The 21,468-nt window shown below is 42.4% G+C and overlaps 1 protein-coding gene and 2 long non-coding RNA genes across 5 annotated transcripts in view; 2 read left to right on the top strand and 1 right to left on the bottom strand.

Moving 5' to 3' along the window:
* ADGRL4 (adhesion G protein-coupled receptor L4) overlaps positions 1–21,468 on the top strand; it is a 153,653-nt gene that overhangs the window by 22,766 nt on the left and 109,419 nt on the right. The gene's annotated exons all lie outside the window — the stretch shown is intronic.
* The window catches only part of LOC128323730 (uncharacterized), a 58,175-nt gene continuing 37,366 nt past the window's right edge, over positions 660–21,468 (bottom strand). The window contains exon 3 of the long non-coding RNA XR_008306447.1: positions 660–903. This is a non-coding gene — a long non-coding RNA (uncharacterized LOC128323730). The remainder of the gene's footprint in view (positions 904–21,468) is intronic.
* On the top strand, positions 4,793–10,272 carry LOC128323729 (uncharacterized). The gene is made up of 3 exons (XR_008306446.1): positions 4,793–5,022; positions 5,983–6,091; positions 9,131–10,272. It is a non-coding gene; the product is annotated as an uncharacterized LOC128323729 (long non-coding RNA).

Here is a 21,468-nt window from a genome sequence, read left to right as displayed (position 1 = left end):
AGGATAGTAATTAACTTGAAGCTAAAATATGTGGAGCAATGTTGGGGCTTAATGATATGTTAGATCTGGTAGTTTTTTTTCCTTCTCCTCTTTTTCATAGACGAGGGTTTTACTGTTCTGAAGATAAATGCTCACTAGTCTTCAATTTATAATCTTTGGGTTCTTCAACAGTAGCATTGCTAGCATCAATGCAGACTACCTTTGATGTGTGCATATAAGCTGCAACTCCCCAGATGGCACACACAGTGACACTGTTGTATAAGTGTGTTAGTTAGATAGATGGTAACACTCACTGTTGCTGTCATTAACATCAATTTAACAATTTTGCACCTGTTCAGTAATAGCTAGTTTTTAATGATATCCTTAATGATGTAATTTAAATACCTCCCTTCTCCACATTGGTGGAGGTTGATAACATTGGAGCTTTGCCATGATTTAAAAAACCCTACAGGATCTGTTGCTTTAAAAAAAAATAAACATTCACTCTCCTTAAAAAAGAAAACAAAAAACCAACAACATCCAGACACACGCTGCACAAACTTGCACAAACATGTGCTAGTGCAAGATGTTAAATTGGGAGTCTGTATTCCAGAACAGTGTTTTACCTGCACAACAGGGTACCCACCTTTGGCATGACTCCTGCTATGAAGCTTCTTCCTCGGTCGATATATGTTTCAGGGAATGATGCAAAGAAGACCAAGCTTCTGTACGCTATCTTGGAGATAGGGTGCACAGAAGTAGGCCTCCACATCCTGTCCTGCTGTCCTTGTTGCACAAATGTACTGTAGTGCTTGTGCAAGCAAACCGAGAATGCAAATGACTGTGCACCTTTCAGCATCTGTTCAGCTCCTTATGGTGTGTTCACACCTTTGTTTTTTGCACCGAGTTTAGTCTGGATGTCAGCTGGTGAAAAAAAGATTGTGAACATCAGAATACGCCAGTTGTCAGCTTAATTTCTTTTAGCGTGCAGTGTTATGAAACCAAGCCTTTGCTATGTAAAAAGATGGTGAATATATACTGAGGGTAGTCACATGACCAGGTGGGCAGGTGTGCAGCATGAGCATACACAAGCAGAGGCGTATCTAGGGAAAATTGCGCCTAGGGCAAACACTGAAATTGCGCCCCCTGTCCAAGCATCTGACACCCATCTTTCAGATAACTGTACCATAATATCAGCTGAAAAATACAAGTCAAGCTTGTTAATCTTTTAATATTTCAAAAACTATTTAGCAGTGGACTTAGCCAGACCAAAAAATGCTGGAAAACTACAAATTTCAGTATGCGGGGGCTCATGAAATACCCAAATACTATGTGGAGGAGTACTTGGAAAACTAAACAGAAGTGGCTGTATAATTCTCTACTATGCATCATAGCATCACCATTACATAAGTTTTAAAAATCAATGGAGAATTTGACTTTTCCCAGATACTCTGTAAATAATTAAAGGATATGCAGAGTAAACTGTGTCACTGCTTGGAATATATTCTAGTCTTTCAGAAAGACAGTTAAAATGAGAGAAAGAGAGCAAGAAACTCCCAGTGGGCCTTAATATTAAGGATTTCACACTGATTCAAAGACCAACTCACCATTAATAGCCATATTAGCAAGACATCACATTTAACTCACTTATCACAAGAAGCAAAGTATGAGCAAATGAATACAATCCTAGCTTATAAGCGTCAGCTGAGTATTCACAAGCCCTGATTACATAGTGCCAATCTGAATATGTGTACAGTGTCTTATATTATTTTTTTATTACTATTATTATTATTTTACCCATAGCCCCTTTGGGGGGCTTCCTAAAGGCCGTGGGTTTTTTTTGTTTTTTTGTTTGCAAAGGTTACCCCTCACCCCGCTGGCCTCTAGGGCCTCGCAGGGACCATTTGAGCATGTGCAGTGGCCGTTTTTAAAAATAATCTTTTTTTTTTTTAAAGGCCACTGAAAACAAAATGGCCACTGCGCATGCTCAAATGGCCTCTGCAAAGCCTGGCATGACCTAGGGCCTCACAGAGGCCATTTGAGCATGCACGGTGGCCATTTTGTTTTTGGCAGCCATTAAAAAAATTTTTACAAAATGGCGCCCCCTTCAAGTGGCGCCCGGGGCACGTGTCCTGCCTGCCCTGCCCTAGATACGCCCCTGTACACAAGACCCTGTACCTGGGGTAAAGAGCACACTCACACCTTTAACCCAAGTAAAAGCTCAGGTTAAAAATCTGGGCTTCCATGGAAGGCAGAGCTGGGATCAGGCTCAATCCTAGCACTGCACATGAACAGCCCTATCAGGTAGGGCTTCTCTAACCTAGGTAGGGCTGCTCGTGTGCACAGCCTCACTGTGTTCTCTAGATTGTCAGTGGAAAAACACTGGTTAAGTAACCTAAGAACATGTCCACACATAGCATAATATCTAAAGAGCCATGGGCAGCATATGAGAACCAAAGAGCATGAGTAGTGGAGTTGTCAGTTCTGCAGGCCCTCTAGAAAACCACTCCACAGGACTCTATCTGAATTAGCTTAGATAAGTGCATATTACTACTTGGGTCCCAGCCAGGTAGGGCTGTGTATGTTTGTGTGTTTTGTACTGAGTCAGTACATCCAATTTGCATGAGAGACCTAAGGAATCACATTGAGTTAGAAAATGTTTTGGAATCCTAACATAGAAAAGAAACAAGTCTACTAAACTGCAGCCAATAAATTCCTGGATGTGTATGGGACTAGGAGCAAAAGAAATGACCATGCAGATATTCTTTTATGTAAATGTGAGAACTGTTAGGAGGATTTAGCTCACTGTTGCTTTTGGTTGCCCCATGCCTTTGCGTATTTATGAAGTCACTTCCAAAGTATTGTTTTCAATGTCATGCACATAGATAATGATCCTAAGCACACTACTGTGGCACAAGAGGTTATATTACCTAGACAGGCAGAAGCTAGGCTCGCTTGAGCCAGTGCTGAGAGCAATGAGGCTGACTGTGACCCATGGAGGATAGTAAAAGCATTACACTAGGACTAGAAGGAAGATAGAACTGCAATTCCGTGCCGCTTCACACATACACACACAACAAATGCCTTTGGCATGTACATGTTCCCCATAGAAATAATGTTTGCAGTAACTGAGCAATTCAATTTAACTAAGCAATTTTGTCTGAAGTAAAACCACCCTATGAAGGATCAAAGAAGGCATGATTTTTGCAACTTGGATTTTGGCAACTTAATGATATAGACCAGCATTATGGTCTATCTCACGAAGCATCCATCCAAATGATACACTCCCGTTTTGAATGCTGCTGAACTTTTCAGCCGATTTTGTCCCTGGATTTTAAAGTTTGAAATGACCCAGTCTTAGGCATGAAGAACCTAACATTGTTCTTTTTTGTTTGTTTGTTTTATTTCGGATTTTGTGCAGAGCAACATGTATTCAAAGTTTGCTACAGTTGACAGTTCCTTTGAGTCTTTTTCCTCTGCTGCATTACCAGTGTGCACAGGTAAAACACTGCAAAGGAAGTCTTTCTCTGCAGTGTCTTCACCAATGCAGTTAAGGAGGCCTACTTGCCCCCACACCCAACAAAGGCACAAGGCAGGAATATGGAAACAAAGGACCACAACTGTATTGAATTCTATTGAATCCAGGCCTCTTGCTTAATTTTATTTGGGCAAATGTGGCTGACTCAGAGTGAAGTCACCGCTGTAAAGCTCATCCTAGCCCATCTTCAAAGGTCAAGGTACAACCTGGAAACATTGCCAGTCCTAAGCTGCAAAGCCTTTGAGGCTGATGGCATTTCCCAGTTAAGATGCCCCAGTCAGGACTCCCTGAGCTGTGAAGCCTCTAGGGTTGGCATGGGACTCCTCTTATTTGCAATGCGTACCTCACGGTGCTTACCATGCTCTAGCTGAATTGTCTACAGACCCACGCTGAGCCTGCCAGTAATGAACATGAAGACCCATTTAAGAGTAGCAGTGTGAAGTAGGCAAAAAAACCTCCCCAAATTTGCCATTCTACAGGGAGCCAAGAAATTCCTACCTGATCCCCAAAAGGATGACCAACAAAGCCACACAGCACTTGACAGTGGGTAGGAGGGACCCTGCTTCCAGGCTGAATGCTGACTGTAGGCAAGCCAGTACAATATGCACTGCTTGGCTCCACCTCTCTGCCACCTCCCAGCCAATTGTGGCTGGCCCTTTTCCCACTCCACATTGAGGTAAGGGTAAGAAAATCTGCTGTGCCCAGTATGGGGCTTGACCACCCTTGGCATGGATTCATCGGTAAAACAGCACATAAGAAAAATCCTGATGCAGTCATGTAACAAGATTCCTTTATTCAGAGGCTAGCATTCTGGCTAACTAAGATTGCTTCAAAGGACTGCAAGGACATTATGGGAGCCCTTGCACAACTCCATTCCCCCATGTGCATGGTGTTGTGCAAGAACCCAAACAGCATACAGTTCCAAGTGCTCCCCTCATTCTGGAAGGATTCTCTAAGATCGGAAATACAACTGAGGGCCAACAACATGTTCCCGCTCTTAGACAGTCCTTCCAGCACATGGGGAGTACTTCGGTGGCTCTTGTGCAACAGTGCTTGTGCAGGGGGCATAGTAGAGTTGCATGAGGGCTCCCTTTGTGCCCCCACAGTCCCTGGAAGCATGCATGCTTAATGGGAAAGTCAGCCAGTGTGATCAATGTGCATGTACACAGTGCTAATGTGGGGAGAGATGAGAATGAACTGCAAGAACTGAAAGTGAAGCAAACTGTGCATGTTCCAAAACCAGAATTAATTTTAGATTATTTTGTTAAGCAGAATTCAGGAAGAGTGGAATGCAGGGCAGAATGAGGCCCTTGAAGAATAAAGGGAAAGGAAAGGAGAAATCTCCTTATCTCTAATTCCCATGGGATTGTTGCTGCACGGAAATTGCATATGGCACTAGATAGTGGGCAAAACTAGATCACTTGAAGAGACCTGATGGTGGTGGGAAAGAGAACATTTTGTGCGAATGTGAAGGAAGATGATAAGAAATCAGATGAGGAATACAGGTTAGAGGACTGAACTGCTTCTTTAAATTGCAATTACAGTTTTAGGTATGAATATAAACCATGTCTAAATTACAGAGAAATGGAACCTCAACGCTCCATATAACCCCTATCCAAAAACATTTCAGATGCTACTGAATAACAGTGGGTGACAAAGATGCCTATTGAAATGCAATGTTGGGGAATATTTTCCCCGTATATTAGAGATAAAAATGGGCTGACATAGTTGTAGCTTTCCCAGACTGTTCTGTACTTTCAGCACTGGCTGCCTCATGACTGCTGACTGCCAATTTACTGTTTTGCTGGCACAATGCAGAATATTGAAGTAAACAGTGTGATCACTGTGTTTACTTTAATGTTCTAAAATATGGCAGGACAATGACGCTGTGCTGTTTGTTCTACACAGGCAGGCAGGCAGGAAGAATGGAGATACAATAGCCACAAGATTCCCTTGTAAATGTCGCTTGCAATTTACACTCTGAAAGATGAATCAATCTCCATTGGAAAGTAGGAGCAGTTCTTCCAGATATTATGGGAAGGAAATCGTGCCATCAGGCCTACTTTACTTCATCTGAAGTCAAGTCAAAGGCTCTTAAAAGCCATCATGCCCTTCTGTCTCAAGTGCAAAACAATGATATTTGTCAGATTTATAATTAGAACTAGTGAGTGAAGAAGAAGAAAATCTGAACGTGCAAGGGCAGAAAGAATTCTTGGGCAAAACATAAAGCACTGGTGGCTCTTTAAATTGATGGGGTTGTATTTGGGTAGATCATGTGTTCTCTACATGTTTCATATTATTCACATGCATAATGTGAATAATGGGTGTGTGTGGAGGAATGTTAGATGTTAGGGGGATGCAAAAAAAAAAGTAGTGGGGGCCAAGATTTACAGCCTTAGTGCTCTCTGTTACATTACAATATCGCAGTTTAACAATTATTTCTTTGTTTAAAAAAAAATGGTGAGGAGTGAGCCCACCCAGCTATGAGTCTGCAGACAGGAAATCACTTCTGAACGTATGAAGAGGGCAATTCTCTCACTACAGAATAAGCAAGCCAGGTACACTTCCAACCAGGTAACCTTCCAACCAAATAGTGTCCCTGTACTGCTGCTCTGAATGAATAAAATAATCCACTCTTTTAACATTATTTAATTAAGCTGGAAAGGGTAGTTAAATGGTAAATACCTACAGCAAATACAAAATGTGTGATATGTTAGAAGGGCAGCAAAAGGTGCAATGAGAGCAAAAACAGGATGAAAGTCTGTAGCGTGGTACATGGGCTTTGGAGTTACAGAGCTCATTCTCAGACTGGATGCAATTAAAAAGATGAAAACAGCTACTTATAATGCTCGCCATTTAGTCGAGTTTTCAGTTTGCTTCAGTCCTAAGATGAAAAGTAGAAAAACTTCTTGCAGACTAAGTAAGTTACTAGAGCTCTTCTCCCTAATGCCATACATTTTTTAAAAAAATATGTAAATTCAGAATTCTGTGGATGGCAAGCCCTCCCCTTGCTTTCCGCCCCCCCTGTATACATGAAAAGATGTTTGCTGTGCTAGGTAAATAAATAATATTACTTAGCAAATAGATTTTGAAAAATGTCCAGCTAGTCCAAAACTAGCTTCAGTCCAGGGATGCTGCCAACCAAATCCAACTGATTTGCTCTCTGCACCTTGCCAGAAAAGGGAATTGCTGGTCTGATCTCTGGTGCACTTAGGTCAGGTTCCACTAGTGTTGTAGCCTAAAACATACTGAAGCAACTATGAGGCAAAACATAGCAGTTTCTAGTGGCTATGTGTAAGTACCAAGTCAGGACCAAATTACTTTCGGGCTCTGCTTGCCACTGTATATGTCCGTCTCTGCTCAGAACTTGCTTAGCCTTCCACTTACAAAGCTTGCAGTTTTATGTAACATTTGATGACTTAAAAAATGAATGTGCAAACTGTTTCCACTGAAAAGCATTGTCAGAAGTGATATGAAAAGTAGTTTTTAAATAGGATAGTTCATTCACGAATGCAACTCACAATCTGATGCTGCACATGCATGTGTGGAACTGTCAGTTACCGTGATAACTTTCACCTCCTTATTTATTCATTTTTATCCTGCTTGTTTGCAAACAAAAAACAAAAAACCACCATACGAAGCACCTTACAAAATTTAAAATCATGCAATAAAATAACAAAGCAAGAAAACATTAGTGGCAGCAATAAAATTTAATACCCACCCCCAAATAAATGAAGCCTTTGATTCCTAAGATGGTGATATATGCACCTATAAATTAAAAAATGCACTGAAATGAAATAATCTAAAATAATTCCAAAGATGGGGCAAAACAGATCTTCACAGAGAAAAGTCTATAATATTGGCATCACCACTGAGAAGGCCCTGTCTTGTTGGGTCTTAAAATTAATTTCACTTCATTGTCACTTCAAATTTTTGTGTTTCTATATACTGTGCCACTGAAGGGAGCAAAATGCAAATTACATCTCTAATTCATGCTAAGCGGATTAGATAAAGTCATGTGGCACAAGCCCAAGGACACTTTTGAATATAATACAAATAATAGATTGTTTATTTGGTGTGTATATGTTAAAATACGAATAAACCTTTAATAATAAATGGAGAAAATAGCTATTTAATATTCAAAATAGAGCCACTGCTTATGAGACTATTCAGTTTGAATTATTCAAAGAATCTTCACTTTACTTTCCTCTGAAAAGATACAGAGGCTCTTCTCATGAGCAGCCTAGTCCAGGTTAGGGAAGCCTAGACTGGGCTAGGCTGCTTATGTGGAATGCCAGGATCTGCGCGGAGCCCAGCCTAACCCCACTCCCAAACCCAGCTCTAAACCAAGTTAGTAGGCGCTCCCTTAACCTGGCTGTGCAGGCTCGTGTTTCGCCTCAGGCTCCATGAAGCTTGAGAAGACAGAGAGATGGGTGCCTAGAGTGCCTGTCTGGAGGGGGATCCCGTCAATGCACCACACTCATGACACTCATGGCGTGGTGCATTGTGGGATCTCCAGAGGCTGTCACATATCATCCCGGCCTCCAGAGTTTTACGCTGCATGGTGCAACACGGATTGTCTGGGAGTACGGCTCGTGCTCCCAGCAGACGTCTTGTATTTGTTTGGGGGGGAAGGTGAGTTGGAGCAGCCTCCCCCCCCATACACAGATCTTCACACACACACCTCTGCCCACCTGGTCATGTGAATCACCCCACAGTCTTATAGAAGCCATTGCAATTAGCAGAAAGTAAAACATAGGCCAACATCCTGATTAAAGCTGTGTGCATTCAGCCAAAGGATATACTCCCGCAGTGGTAATCTCCTTGTTTCTGAAGTGTGTGTGTGTGTGTGTGTGCATGGGGTGGTGATTTTTGCACAAAGCTTTCCGGATGTTGGCCATACAGTTTCACTCCTTACATTGTAAATCGAAACATGGATGATGAATAGTTTGGAGTGTAGAAAATACAACACCTGCATATACGCAGTATGAGTTGGTATGATGTTACAGAGGAAAAACATAATCCAAATAGAAAATTCACTGTAGTTATGAATATTTATGTTAGATTTGAAAATAAAAATATGGTGGGAAATAACCATTTTAAGCATTCGGCGACTGAGTAAAGAGTAAATTAGATAGACATTTCAGATTTGCTTGACTGTGATAGAAAGTAACAGTATTCAATTTGTTTGTATTTGCATTTGTATATACAGCTAAAGTTCAGTAACTGAATTCATACTTTGTGTTTAAGAAGCCAAGGAGGACTTTAAAGATCTAAATGTAGCAAGATGGGAAGGATTTTGCTTTGCCTGAATCCCCAGGAAAATCACTACCAATCAGAGTAGACAGTACTGAGCTAGATGGACCACTGGTCTGACTCAGTTTAAGGCAGCTTTTAATATCCTACTTCTTTGATATCCCTGGCCTTTCTGTGAGAAACATGAGAAACATGTGGGCTGAATGTGTTTCTACCCTAGCTCACTTCATCTTAGCCTGAGGTTACAGCCTGGTTCTGGCAAAGGGTGGCCTGAGGCATAGCTCTGAAGCATGGAACTGCAAAGGTGTTCAGAGGGCCAAAGGTTACTGAAACTCCTCACTCTAATTCTCTCCCCAGCTCTCAGAAGAACACACAATTTGATGAGTCTCTACAAGCAATTTAGACGAAGACCCTCATAGGCCAATTAGAACACTTGTTTTCAGAAAGCATTTTCGGAAAGCATATTTCTCTTTTCAAAAGCATTATTTCAAAGGTTTAAGATAAGGACAGCGTAGAGACACCCTGCATGCATTACTCCTTTTTCTACCATTCCCTACCCTGAAAGCTTGTAAAACGTTTATAAAGTTCAAACTAGGGGCACTAAATGCCCAGAGAATCACTGAATGAATCTCTCACTCAGGCCTCTCACCCTTGGGCCACAAAACATGTGATGCTAACAGCATCATTATGCTTCTATATTCCCTTTTTAAAAATATCTATAGCAGGCCCAGGTGGGGTGATCAAGCTCATGATCAGAGTGGGGACAGATGGATTTAAACCTTTCCTTTTGTGCTATGGTCCCAACAAACAGTGCCCCATTTTGAAGCTACTACTTGCCCTGGGAAGAAAGATGCTACTGGTGCCAACAAACCATAGCTGGTGCATAGAACAGAGAAACATACATTCCTTTAAAGCAAGAGATGAAATGATATGGATTAAAGCAAGATCATCCCAATGTCCTTGATGATGCGAGCAAAAAACACCTCGATGCTTCTATGTAGCTAAATCTCATTACCTTTCCAATATGGTCTATTTTTAAAAATAGAAATTGCAATTGTTTTGAATATTGCTACCAGGTATCTATTATGGAAAGAGAAGCAGCTTTAAAAATTCATCATATGAATTTATTTAGTTTCAATGGATGGTTGGTCTGCCTTGGTTACTGGTTGAGCCCTGTGTCTGATGCATTGATCAGGCCATGATGAAAGATCCATGATTTTTGCGTCTCTCCTTTATTCTTGTGAACTTTTAATTGGGCTCTTAAAAAAATAAAAGTGCTTTGTATTAAATTACGTTTTTGTAGTTGACCAGTCCAAAATAATGCAGTCTGCATGGGGAGGGGGAGTTCTATTATTGGCGTTATTGTTTTGTTTTAAGATTTTTGTGTATGTTTTAACTTTTTTATGTTGCTAACTGCTCAGAGACAAAAGTTTGGGGCGGTGTACAAATTCGACAAATAAATAAATAAATAAATAAATAAATAATATTGATGGAAAGTATTGACGGTTATTGATGGAATTATATTATTTAAACTTTTATACTGCCATAGAATATAGCAGACAGCAGGCTTTATCACAGGTTTACTGCGAGGCTTTACTACAAGTTCAAATTTGGCCCAAAAAAACCCTACACCAAAAGTGGATTTTTTTACCCAGGGCATATATCAGGATCCACTCCAATGCACAATTTAAAAACCCAAATCGTGTCTGGAGATCGCAGGAACTTTGCAGTAAATGTGGCTGATATGTGAATGCCCTCCATTCTGGAGGAGAAGTGAGCTAAAAGGCCCAGCTGGGCTTTAATCAACTCTGCAAATACTAAACAAAAACAAAACCCAGATCCTATCTCAGTATTTCAGATGCTTGAATGGATGCTAAGGGTGTGCGAACAGGTTCGGAACCGAACTGGTTAGATTTTGAGCCAGTTCAGTTTGACAGTTTGGGGTCAAGCCCAACCACCCCTTGTTCGGCTCGACCCCAGACTGAATCTCCACCGGCTGTTCCGGGGGGTTCATGGACCATAAAGTTTTTTAAAAATTATATCAACTTACCCCCTCTGGGGGGCATTCCAAGGTGGCGGAGGGGTCTGTGGAAGTTCCTCCTCCCCCTGCCAGCCTCTGTTTTGCACCAATCACCCGGTTCAGGCTGTCATCAGCCCTTTCCACACAAGAGCCATTTGCAGGCCATGCAAGGGCCATTTGCGCTCTGTGGCAGCCTCCAAAATGGCTGCCAAGTCGGGGGAAAGGTCCGGAAATGGCTAAAGACTGTCTGAACAGGGTGATGAGTGCATAACGGAGGTCGGCGGGGAAGGCGTGGGAATCTCCACAGACTCCACCGCTGCTTCAGAGAAGCCCCACAGAGTGGGTAAGTTTAAAAAACAATAATATTTTTTTTTGGTCCATGAACCCTGCCCCCACCAGACCAAACCGAACTGGATTCAAGGGATGCTGGACTGAACTGGCCTGGTCTGGTCCAGGTCCAGTTCAGACTCAAGCCAAACCGGGCCAGCAAGTTCTGTGCACATCCCTAATGGTTGCTCTTACTGCAAATATGAAATAGCACATGGCTCAAAGAGAAACCAGTGTTTTCTTGCTGGCTGCCTTTGGAGTGTTGACAGGGAAGCTGGAAAAAATGAGAATGCTCTGCTGTACCCAAACAGTTGTTTAATATGAATCTTAAAAGAACAGAGTTGCCAGAGAAGCATAGGGACAATGGAATGTTTGTATGAATGTTGGTTCCCAGCAAAAAGCTTGTTTAGATCTTAATATTTGTTGAATCTGCTGTTTCTGCGTCAATAACATGCTCTGTGGATAAGTCTTTGAAGAGGGTCACTGGGAGGAGAGGTACCTTTAAAAGTCATTACCATTCATACAAAGATGACAAATATTTATATACCACTTTTCAACATGGCTTCTGTACATATGTGGCATGGGCAGCCATTTGTGTGGTCAGCATGGTGTTGCTTATTGTACCAATGGCCATACACAGAGGCCAAATGAATGCTGTAGGTGGAGCAGCTGTTGTGTGGCATGCCAGATGGGACGCCGCTGCTCTCAGCAGGTTCCAGGTGCTATAAGTATGAATGGTAAGGGCTTTAAAAGGTACCTCTCACTGCCTGCCTCCTCAGCAGTTGCCTCTGCTAGACTGAGTAACCAAAAGTAGCCTCCATACATAAGAGCTTAGAAGAAGGGTTCCCATTCAGAAGCTCTAACCTGAAAACAGCCTTGAGACTAGGCACCCGCCATTTCAGAAGGTAAGCCCCAATGTGAACAATATGTTTCCTTTTCAGATGTTCTGCACACTTCTTGTTGAAGAGAAGTCATCATGCTTGTTTTGCTTGTTTATTAGCTCAGCTGTAAGTAATAGCAAGTGCTATCCACTTATAATGTCATGTAAAGCCTTGCAGTCTTAAAATCACTGTGAATGGCCCACATCACATCAATACAAGGCATGCAGCTACTGTTGAAGTTACTGCAGCTAGCAAGAAACTCAGTAGGTAGCTTTCATAGTTTCCCACTGAAGTGGCTTGTCCTAATGAGCCAGGAGGGCTCCAGAAGAGGCACAATTGCCTCTACTTCTTGGAGCTCCTTTTGCTCCTCTCTCTTTTGCCCTGCGAGCTGCCGACAGGCTAGCCATTCATCAGGAAAAGCTGCACAGTTAACTACACAGCTCTACCTGACAAATGGCCAGCCTGTAGGCAGTGCAGCTCTCATTAACGCCGGTTGGGGCAGGGTGGATGAGAGAGGAGCAAACGAAGCTCTAGGAAGCAGAGGCAGCTGTGCCTCCTTTGGTGCCCCCGGCTTGTTATGACAAGCCGCTGCTTGCTTCCCATACTCCGGAACAGGAGTCCTTCATGGCAGCAGGACCAGCATCTTGCTGGTATCTGAATGTTCAAAAATGTGTTATAGAAGACAACTTGGTATAAGAATGTCAGTTTCTAGATTCCTCCACACCCTAGTCTGAAGAAACAAAACACTACTATTAGGTTAAACTAGAACATTTTAAGGAAGCACTGATCTGCAGAAAACCCCTATTTATTCCTTCCCCCAACCTAGTATTGGTTCATTAAGCTAAAGGATAACCAGAGATTACAAGTGATTTTCTGTCTTCCCTCCAGTGGCTGTTGCTGGTGTCTCTCTTATGTTTCTTTTTTCTTTTCTTTTTTTATTGTGAGCCCTTTGGCGACAGGGAACCATTCTATCTATCTATCTATCTATCTATCTATCTATCTATCTATCTGTATCTATGCAAACCGCTTTGGGAACTTTTGTTGAAAAGCAGTATGCAAATATTTGTTGTATTTGTCATATGCGTATCCATTATTGCAGCACTTTCTTCCAAAAGGCAGAGGAAGCGAGGAAGCCATGTGAAAAGTGCATGGTCCCCGCCCCCTGCCTAGCACCAACCAACCAGGGCTCTCCTAGGGACTATGCTTCGGGGGTGGGACAAAATCCTGTCCCCCAGCACAAGGCTGTGGAAGTGCCCATTCTCCAGTTCAAGTTTTTGACCAAGAAGGCTAATGTCCACAATACCATTGTATGGTATTGTCTGTCTGTCTGTCTGTCTGTCTGTCTGTCTCTCTCTCTCTCTCTCTCTCTCTCTCTCTCTATATATATATATATATCACACACACACACACACACACTTATACTTACCTATATTCTCTGAAAAGATTGCACCACTTTCTAACTGTGTGTGTATATATATATATATATATATATATATATATATATATATATATAAATAAAATCATAGATACAGCTCTTTAATTCAGGATGTTCTAAACTTTCTCAATTGTTATTTATTTCCTTTAAAAGGGAAGTTGCCTCTTTGTTTTGTAGTCAACCAGATTATGTTTAAAGCGGATGTGGATGAATTCATTTAAGGAATTATAAATGTATTAACTCAAAGCCTGGTTCTCCCTGTGCCTACATGAAATATAAATTATTTCAATTACAGCAAAAACTAAAATAAAATATATTTCAAAGCCCACAAGAAGCAACTGCACTCTTGACCTAGTTTCTCATCTGAAATTTTCCTGAATCTGGAAATTCATCTGATATTATGAGAATTTTTTTAAGAACTGGTGACCACATTCAATTAATCCTTCCAAATCATCTCCATTCAGCTCGTGGAGGAACACATTGTGGTTTAGGATGGAGTTTAAATTAATCTTGGAAGATGCATTTTTCCCTCAGGGAACTTTCACGAAAACATAACTTTATGATGGGGTCTTACGTTAAGCAATTTTGGGCACTATATCAAAGTGCTAGTTTTTTAGGATGCTTATAAAGTGCAGTAACTGTGAATCATCAGGAATAAGGCTGAATAATGCCATTGGCTGTATGAACAGCACTTTCTGTCACAGTCCTGACATCGCTGTAAATGGTTCCCTCATATGGACTCCCCACAAGCCTAAGTGTAGTAAGTGCCATTAAGTTTCCTTATGGAAAAGCTCCAGAAGAGGAAAGAAAGGGCAAAAGTGCCTGGTGAACTGGTTCCAGCTGAGGTGGCCTCACTGCCACTGCAGAGCTACTGAGGAATAATCTTTTGAGGAGAGGAGAAATAAAACAGAAGAGCCTGCTGAACAGCCCACCATCCAGGCTCTGCTGCTCCAGTTTAGTTAATCCCTCACTCATTCTTCCCAAGGCAAATGAGAAACCAATGTTCCCTGAAGGAAAAAGAGGGAGAAATAATTATCTATCTATCTATCTCTGAGTTTTGGAGTAGTGGAGGAGTCTAGATGGCACTGAGGCTATTCTCACGATGGGGGGGAAAGCAGGCTAAGGAAGCCCAACCCAGTTTTCCCCCATGGTGAGAACCACCGGGCTCACAACAGCAACTAGCCCACCAAAGTAGCCCTCCCCTAAAATGAGGTTAGTGGAGTAAGGCTTGACCCGCTCTCCCAGCAGAACCCTATTATGCTCTACACATCGATCGTGTGTAGAGCCTCACTGCGTTAATAGCTCCTTTTAAGCTCTCTGTTGTGATGAGGAAGATTTTTACTCTTTGATGTTTTTAGCTGAGAAGAGTTTAAACTTATTTTTGATTATACTTATGGTAACATAAATAACTTATAATACTTATGGTAACATAAGTTTTTTCTACTATTTGTTCTGTTTCAGTGTTTAAATGCATTTTTTAGATTTGTGGTTAATAATAATTTCATTAAAATGTTTAAACTAATTCTATGCTGAAATTAAATAATTTCACTAAACTGTCAGCTGTAGTGCTTCACTGGGCCCAGGACTGGTGTGAGCATTCCTGGGAATGGGGTGGCAGGGTTTGCTGCACAGCTATGGTTTTGTGTATGATCAAGGGACTCTTAGCTTGGTGCTGAGGACACATTGGAGTTGAGGTAGTTGGCCTGAAGGATGTGCCTGGGAGAGTGGAGGATTGGGGAGGGTCTGGGGGCAGTGATTTATCAGGTAGTGGGCAGAGGGAGATATGGCAGTGGGAGTTGGGCAGGCCATTACAGGAGGAAGTGGTTCAGATAGCAGAGGTCTGTTCCTTTTTCCGGTTCTTCTCCCAATCTTGCAGCCCCGTGGAGCTCTGGGAACACTCTCTCAAGGATTAGGGTGCTGCTGCTGAATGCCAGGTCAGTTAGTAGTAAAATATTTCTCATACATGATTTAATTGCAGGTGAGTATGCTGACCTGATATGTGTGACAGAGATCTGGTTGGATGAGCTGGATGGGGTTGGTCTCTCTCACCCTTGGCCTCCAGGGTTTCTGATCCTGCAGCATCCCTGTCTTATGGGTTGGGGAGGGCGCATTGTGGTCACCTATTGTGAGGCCTTTCCCCTTTCCAATTGCCCAGTTAGGCAATATCCAGATTTTGAGTATCTGTCCTTGAAAGTGGACCTTTGAGATAGGCTGGGGATTCTGTTGGTGTACTGACCACAGCACTGCATTTCAGTCTCCCTACCTGATCTGACGGGTGGTCTCAGAGGTGAGATTGGATTCCCCAAGACATTGTCTTGGGGGACTTTAATGTCCATGCTGAGGCCCTCCTAGAAGGGACAGCTCAGGACTCCATGGCCACCATCTCAATTGGTATTGGGCCCTACCCATGTAACTTTGGATCTGGTTTTTGATGACCAGGGAATGAGTGATTTGGAGGCAGGGAAGTCTGAGATAATTCCCTTGCCATAGAAAAATCATTATCTGGTGGGGTTTAGTTTGACTGCTCCATCTACCCTCTGCAGGGATGGTGGACCAATTAGAATATCCACCCTGGAAGCTTATGGATCAGTTTGGTTTCCAGACAGCCCTTGGGAAGTTTGAAGTACCAAAGCTGGTGACTCTGTTGAGGCCTGGTAAATCTCTGGAACATGGAGAAAGCCCAGGCTAAAAAGCCCAGGCCACTCCTAAATGCCTTCTCTGGCTTGGTAAAGCCTGTTCTGCTCCTTGTGTTCTGAGAAACTAAGGGCAATAAAACCACTCAGACAATGTCTGGAGCAATACTGAAGGAAGAGTTGTGATGGATCCAACTGAACACAGGCCAGAATCCACTTTTGGGACTACTCCATGGTTGTGGGGATAGTGAAGAAACATTTTTTCTCCGCTGCCATTGTGTCTGCTCAGTGTTGGCAAGCAGAGTTTTTTTTAGTGTTGCAGTTTTATTGTTTCACACATCCCCCTGTGTAATGGGGGACAAATTATCTATAGCCCACTGAGACCAGTTTGCATGCCACTTTGCTGATAAAGTTGCTCTCATCCGTGCTGATTTGGGCACCAGAATTTTGGCAGTTCTGGCAGATGTGCCTCGGGTACCATCTGGTCCTATTGTGTTGGATTCTTTTCAGTTGGGATGGACTGAAGATGTGGAAAATATCCTGGGCAGTGTATGAGCAACATCATGCACTCCCAATCCTTGCCAACGTCATGCAACTTCATATACTCTTGACCCTTGCCCTTCATGGCTAATAAAATCTGCCAGGCAGGGGGCATGGGCAGGTGGTTGGAGGCTATAATCAGTGCATAATGGGGGGGGGCATGATGATCACCAATAAAACACCCTCCCTTGAACCCTCCAACCTGAACAATTACAGACTTGTTTATAACCTTCTATTTTGGGGCAAGGTAATAGAGCATGTGGTGGTGTCTCAGCTGCAGAGGGTCTTGGATGATACAGATTATCTAGATCCCTTTCAATCTGGCTTCCATCTTGGATATGAGACTGAAACTGCCTTAGCTGCCCTAGTGGATGACCTACGCCAGGAACTTGACAGGGGGAGTGTGTCCCTGTTGGTTCTGCTGGACCTCTCAGTGATGTTTGATACCATTGACCATGGAATCCTTCTCGACTGCCTCTCGAGTGTGGAAACTGAAGGCACTGCTTTGGGGTGGTTTTAGTCCTTTCTTTGGTGAAAGGTCCACAAGGTGGTGCTGGGGAACTACTGAACCACTGCTCAGCTCCTTGGCCATTCATTGTGGGGTCCCACAAGGTTCGGTATTGTCCCCCATGCTGTTCAACACCTACTTGAAACCGCTGGGAGAGATCATCCAGTGTCAGCAAGATGGAGGTGCTGTTGGTCAGTAGGAGAGCCAATCAAGATAAAGGGTTGCACTCTCCTTGAAAGAGCAAGTGTGCAGCTTGGGAGTAGTGCTGGACAGAGGAGCACTTAGATAATTTTGGAGCCTGGACCTAAAGGCCTTTGGAGCCCCCCCTCCCCACCCCCCCACCCCCCACACACCACAAGTTAAGCATCATCCCTCTACACACAACATGTCAAAACACAATATTTTAAATACGTGGATTCTTGAGGGCATAAACAGCAACTGAACTCACAAGGATGTAAGAATATAAAACAGGTATATTTATGCAAATATGAATTAGCAAAAACATTTCAACATGCAACTTAACATATTTAAGTTAAGTTGATCCCACCAGATCAACATATACATCTTAAATGGGATAAATATATACATACATTAATTAAATTTCATTAAACCACTTCGTGAGATTTTTCTGGAAATCAGTATAAAAATCACTTCAATCAATCCATACATAATTAAATAACTCATATTGTCCAAGTTTTCAAGCCTCAGTTTTAAGTCCTTCCTTCAGCCCCATCCCACTGTGACTTCATTGCATAAGAATCTGTACGGTTCTCACCGATTAGAGCTTTGTAGGGTCACAGCCTATGGGCTGTATTCTAAGAACTTCTGTGAATGAAAACATTTCTGTTCATGCATGGGTGGCTATTTTTGCACATCACTCTCCTTCCCTCTGCAGCCCTCAGGAGCCAATTTTAAGGGAGACAGGGGTAAGGCTGCTGGAGTAAGGGGCTATTGCCCACCCTCTTGCACAAACCCAAAAACTTTCTTTCAAAGAAGTTATGATATAGTCTGTGTTTTTTTAATACGACATAAAACATATGGGCGTGTGGGCTAAGATGAAACTTAGTTTGTGATATTGATATTCATTTAACTGAAGTATCTGGCCCTGCATGGGCAAGTTAAAGGAAGCCATAAATGTTTGGAACAAATTGTTCTTTTTCCTTGAACTCTGTAGTTAATAGCAACTGCAATCACAGGATGGGAAGGAAATTGCTGATTTTGTTTTGCTGGAAACTGAATAATCTGTCTTCATTGTCTCGAGAGTAGGATGTGATGCGATTACTTCAGGCTCTACGCTTGTAGAAATACACAGGCCTAAGAGCCTTTTAGTTCATTGTAAAGTTGAATATAAACACAGAGCCTTAGAACCTTAGCTACAGCAGCTATAGACGGGGCGGATGAAGCTTTTTGCCACCCATAGGCAAAAAGGCTGTTGCCACCCTTTTACCTTAAACAAAAATGGTTTGCCTTTTTATATATAAGGTAAAGGGGGGGCTTTCTCCTCGCCCACTGCACCCTTGCTGCAGCTGCCGCTGCCCACAAAGAGGGGTAGCAAAATTTGAGGAGGGACAAAATTTTATGCTCCTCCAATTTTGCCAATGTAGGCAAATGCCTACTCTGCCTCTCTGTTAATTCACCACTGGCTATAGATCCTATAACTACCCTTTCAATAGATTCGGTACATATTTCATATTATTACCTCTATATTGTAGTGATGTGCACATACCTGTCCAGAGGCCATTCTAAAGGCCTCCAGACTGGTCCGGACATGGGGCGGTTAGGCGTCGGGGGGGGAGGGGCATTCCTTTAAGGGCAGGGGGAGGGTGTATTTACCTCTCCCGCCGCTTTCCCCCCGCTGGCACTCATATTTTAGTAAGCATTTGGGGTGGCAGGGTACCTCCCTGCCGCCCCTTCCCCTGGTCATCAGCAAAAGGCTTCAGAAAGCCTTTTGCATGTGTGCACGTCGCACACGTCACATCTCTGTGTCACATGCGCACGTCACGCACACACTCTAAAGACTTTCTGAAGCCTTTTGCTGATGACCGGGGGGAAGGGGCAGCAGGGAGGTACCCTGCCTCTCCAAATGCTAAAATACACATCCTGGTGGGGGTAAAGTGGCAGGATGGGTGAGTACACCCTCCCCCGCCCTTAAAGGAACCCCCACCCCAGTGCCGGACCGCAGCTCCACGGTTCCGTGCACATCCCTACTATATTTCATTCTGTTCAGTAGATTAGGTACATATTTTCTATTTATTATTATTATGATTACTATTACTGTTATTAATATTACCACTCTGTTGGATTCAGAGCAGTTTATGGTTCATTAATGAGATTATAGAGTTAAGCAATCCAAAATCTATGCTATCTTCCAATAGCCACTGGGCAGGATCATCACCTATATTCAGTGTGCTGCCTCCCCTCCTTAGTTCAAGGATTCTAAGCTGTGGGTCCCCACTACAACTCACATCACCCCTTTAGCCACAGTGGCTGGGAATTATTGGAGTTGTAGTCCAAAAACATCTCGGGAATCAGGGTGAGGAACTCCTGCGTTAGGTCAACCAATGCACTGTAGACCCTCCTTTTACCTAGGAGTGAGACTGGCACATCACATACTCTGAGCACAACTGAGTCATAGAGGCACAAAGACCTCTTCTATATTCTTACCCTGAAGGTAGCTGCCTAAGATATAACCAGCCTTTGAACCAACATCTTGGTACAATCCATGCATGGAAGGGGCAGGATTTTGCATTCTGATCCTGCCTACAACCTCCATGTAAAGGTCAATTCTTTTGTAAAGAGAGCTTCATTTTATAGAAGCATAACAGAACCTACCTTCATACACTTCATATGCACACGTTGGTGGTACCTAGATTTTAGCCATTGACACAGCAATATCATCTTGCATCCATGAGATGGATAAAAGATGAGTCTTGGAGCAGCCTGGTTCGTTTGTTTTTTTAAAGTCTCTAGGTCATCTAAAAATGTACAATGCATAAACTCAAGTTCAGCTCCATACAACAGGTTTCTACATGCCAAACTGAGTGAGAACTCCATTCTCTTTGTTATGATTTAAAGCTGGCCATTTGTTACCTAGACACAAAGATCTTGTTTTGCAAGAAGGAAAATGAAACTTGCTGAATATCCCCCACAATAAATGGCTATTTTCTCCAAAACAGTTGAATCCAATCTTTGTTTATTTTAGAGGCAGCCGTGTAATGGGTGCTGCAATTTAGAAAAATAGCTTGGGTGGATATGTAGGGGCTTGATGCTTTATTCATAATGAAAGCTATTCACATGGGCAGCCATCTAAACAAGTTATTTTAAGAGTAGGCATAAGCTTCAGCAGTGACTAGCATATTTCTTTATTTAATATATGTTTCTTACAAAGAGTTTCTAGATTTCTTTGGAAAGAAAATGCAACTTGTACAAAGTTTGCTAGAACAAGAAACAAGAAATAGATCCAAGGTCACATTCCGAAAACATACCCCAAAAAAAAGACTTTTGAAAAAACATCCCAGATATTTACATGGAGGAACAGATACTGTGCCATGCTACTTGTTATGCCACAGAAATCTACTACAGACAAGTCTTATTTAGAGAGAAATTCTCAAGAGAAGTCAAACATGGAAAAACATGCCATGTTACCTATAAGTTATCGATACTTACTTCCAGTTAAATATTCTTACTACATAGTAAGACCCCTGCTAACTTGGCAAAGAGGCACCTCTTAACATGGTGATTCTCTTTATTTAGCGGGGGAGAGTAACTGGCCCTATCCACCCCCAGCATAGTACCTCCAGTGACTGTTGCTGGTGTCTATCTTGTGTTTCTTTTTAGATTGTGTGCCCGTTGGGGACAAGGATCCATCTTATTTGTTTGTTATTTTTCTGTATAAACCCCCCAGAGCCATTTTTGGAAGGGTGCTATAGAAATCCAATCCAATCAATCAATCAATCAATCAATAATAGTATATAGTACTTCTTCATTACAGATTGTTTTGTAGCTTTTATCTCATTTGGCCCTGAAAATAATCGTGTATCCTCCAATATTCCCATTGACAATCAGGCCCGAATAATGGTGGCTCAGCCAAGACCACACAGTGAGCCTTTAGCACCTGATATTTAATATACTATTGATTACTTAATTGCATTTTAATCTCATCTTTCTTCCATCATGCAACTCCAGGACGCTTGCATGGGGTTCCCAGATGGTAACTCACTGACAAGACCTACTTAATTGATGTGAATCCTACTGACAAGACTTAGACTTACTTGGCTTGAATCCTATTTAACTGTGTCATCTGCCCTCAGACCATGCATGATGACCCACAACCAACTGCAGCACTTTAGCC

Source organism: Hemicordylus capensis, chromosome 4, assembly GCF_027244095.1.
Source record: "Hemicordylus capensis ecotype Gifberg chromosome 4, rHemCap1.1.pri, whole genome shotgun sequence".
In the NCBI taxonomy this organism is placed as follows: Eukaryota; Metazoa; Chordata; class Lepidosauria; order Squamata; family Cordylidae; genus Hemicordylus; species Hemicordylus capensis.
Note: the sequence above shows the minus strand (reverse complement) of the source record. Positions and strands in the feature narration are given on the sequence as shown.